General features: G+C 79.8%; 1 non-coding gene across 1 annotated transcript; it reads left to right on the plus strand.

Moving 5' to 3' along the window:
- Positions 1 to 2,256: 2,256 nt before the first annotated feature.
- LOC129133815 (5.8S ribosomal RNA) lies at positions 2,257 to 2,409 on the plus strand. The gene has a single exon (XR_008536060.1). It is a non-coding gene; the product is annotated as a 5.8S ribosomal RNA (ribosomal RNA).
- The last annotated feature ends 91 nt before the right edge of the window (positions 2,410 to 2,500 follow it).

The following is a 2,500-nucleotide window of genomic DNA, read 5'->3' on the forward strand; positions in this document are numbered from 1 at the left end:
CGGGGGCCTTTGCCGGCCGCGGCAGAGTGTCCCGCTCTCGGGCCGAGCGGCCTCCCTCTCGCGCGCGGCCGAGGAAATCCGAGGGCCGAGGCCCCGGGCGTTCCGGGCCGCGCTGGGTGCGCGCAGGCGCGCGCGCCCGAGGTTGTGCTCGGTGGTCGGGCCCGCGTGTCCCCCGCGCCGGCGGGGCGGCCCGAGCCGCGGGCGGTCCTCTCGGGCGCGCAGCGCCGGGCTACTGAGGGAAACCCCGGGCCCCGAGAAGGACGTGGCGGGTGGTGGCGGCAGATGTCGGGCGCGCCCCCCGCCGGCGGACGCTCCCCCGAGGGCGGCAGCGGGGGAGGCACCCCGGCGGGGGCCATGCAGGTCGTTTCCCCTCGCCCCAGGGCCAGGTACCTAGCGCTCGGCGCCTCGGCGGTCCCCCCAGGTTTTCTTGCCCTCGGCGTCGTCAAACGCTGCGGGTTGTGGGCCGAAAGGGGGGCGGCGGGGCCGGGCGTGCGGTTTAAAGACTCGGGCGGCTCGGCGCGGCCCGCCGTGGCGGGCGGCGGGGTGGGAGCGGGCGGCGGCGGGTGGCGGCGGCGGGGCGTGTGGCCGCGGGCGGTGGCCGTGCGGGGCGCCACTGAGGGGTGGGGAGCAGCGCTACTCCCGCCGATCCCCTGCGGTGGTTGTCCCGTGGCCACCGGCCGCGCTCCTCCGTCGCGGGCCGTCGTCGTCGTCGTCCCCGCCGCGCGCCGCGGGCGGGGTCAACCGCGCCGCGCCGGGGAGGGCGCCCTGCCCCCCCCTCTCCGTGGCCCGGCCTCGGCGGAGAGGCCGCGGCGCGCGGGTCGGCCGCGGGGGCCGACCCGCCCGCCTCGTGGGTAACGGGCGACGCCCGGCAGAGAGTCGCGCGCTCTCTGCCCCTTCCTCGGCCGCGGGGCGACGGCCGCCGGGGCCCGCCCGCGCTCTCTCTCCTGGGCCCGCCGCCCGCGGTCTCTGGCTGCGCGCGCAGGCGGCGCCGCGTCCGGCGCGTCCGGCGCCTCTCTTCCCCTCGACGGCCTTCCTTCCTCGAAGGCGCGGCGCGGCGGCGCCGTCGTCCGCCGGCCGTCCCCTGGCTCGACCGCCCCGCCCGCCGGTGGGGGGGGGGGCGAGCGCTCGGCGGGCCCTCCGGCGGCGGAGGCCCGCGAGCGCGGGCGACCCCGTGGCGAGCGGGCGGCGGCGCCGCTCGACGGGTGTCCCCTCCCTGCGGGGACGGTCGCCGGCCGGACGGCGCCGCCGTCGGCCGGCGGCGGTCCCGTCCCGGGCTCCGCTCGTCGCCTCGCCTCCGTCGCCCTTGCCCGCGCGGCCGCGTGTGGGCCGCGCAGGAAGGCTGTGCGGGGGCGGCCGCGGGGGCGCTCCTCCCCCGCCCGGTCTCCGCGTGCGAACGAGGAGAGCGGGCGTTGCCCCCCGGCTCAGCCGCCGCGGCGCCTTCCCCGCCGGGCGCGTGCCCGAGGCGAGGGGCCCCGGCGGTGCGAGGCGGCGGCGGCGGTCCCGGGCGCGTGCCGCCCCGGCGGCGGGCCGGGTCTGCCGTCCGGCAGGCCTCGGGCGCTGGCGACGCCGGCTCGGCTCTCGGTGGCGCCCGCCTCCGGGGCCGGCGGCGGAGCGCGTCCGCCGGTCGCTCGCTCCGCCCGCCCGGCGGGGGAGCGGTCCCGCGGGAGGCGTGCCGGCGGGCTGTGCCGGTCGCCGTCGCGTGCCCGTCTCGAGCCCAGGGGAAAGGCCCGTGCCCGTGGTGGTGGGGGGGAAGAGAGAGACAACGCCGGCCGCGCGGCGGCGCGGCGGCGCTCCGCGCCAGGCCCCGCGGCGTCGGGGCCGAGGGGAGAGCCGGCGCGGCGCGGGGGCCGACGGTCCGCGCGCCCCCGGCCGCGTGCCGTGTGCGTTGTGCGCGTCGTCCCGTGAAAGCGAGAAGCGGGCGGGCCGCCCTGTGCCCCCCGCGTGTCCGGCGCGCGCCGCCCGGCCCTCCGCGCGGAGGCCGGGCCGAGCCCCAGGGCGCCTGGGCCCGCCTCCGAAGGACGGCGTGGGTGAGGTCGGCGTCTCCCCTCGCGGGGGGAGGCGGTCGGGGGGCGCGGGCTCCCCCGCCTCTGGCCGGCCTTCGGAGAGTGTGTTTGTTTTTTTCCTTTTTTTTCCTCCCGTTTTCCGTGTGCTCGTACGGTCTCGGAAGCCAGGCGCGCGCCCGCGCGTCCTCGGCCGGCATTGTCCTAAACCAAAAAAGGGGCCGCTCTGGCTGTGAGCGGTGCCCGAAAGGCAGACAACTCTTAGCGGTGGATCACTCGGCTCGTGCGTCGATGAAGAACGCAGCTAGCTGCGAGAATTAATGTGAATTGCAGGACACATTGATCATCGACACTTCGAACGCACTTGCGGCCCCGGGTTCCTCCCGGGGCTACGCCTGTCTGAGCGTCGCTTGACGATCAATCGCCGTCCGGGGGCCACCCCGGCGGCGCGGCTGGGGTCGCCCTCGCAGGCCCGTCGCCCGCGGCGGGCGGCTGGCGGC

The sequence above is a fragment of the Agelaius phoeniceus genome, unplaced genomic scaffold (assembly GCF_051311805.1).
Source record: "Agelaius phoeniceus isolate bAgePho1 unplaced genomic scaffold, bAgePho1.hap1 Scaffold_108, whole genome shotgun sequence".
NCBI classification, from domain to species: Eukaryota; Metazoa; Chordata; class Aves; order Passeriformes; family Icteridae; genus Agelaius; species Agelaius phoeniceus.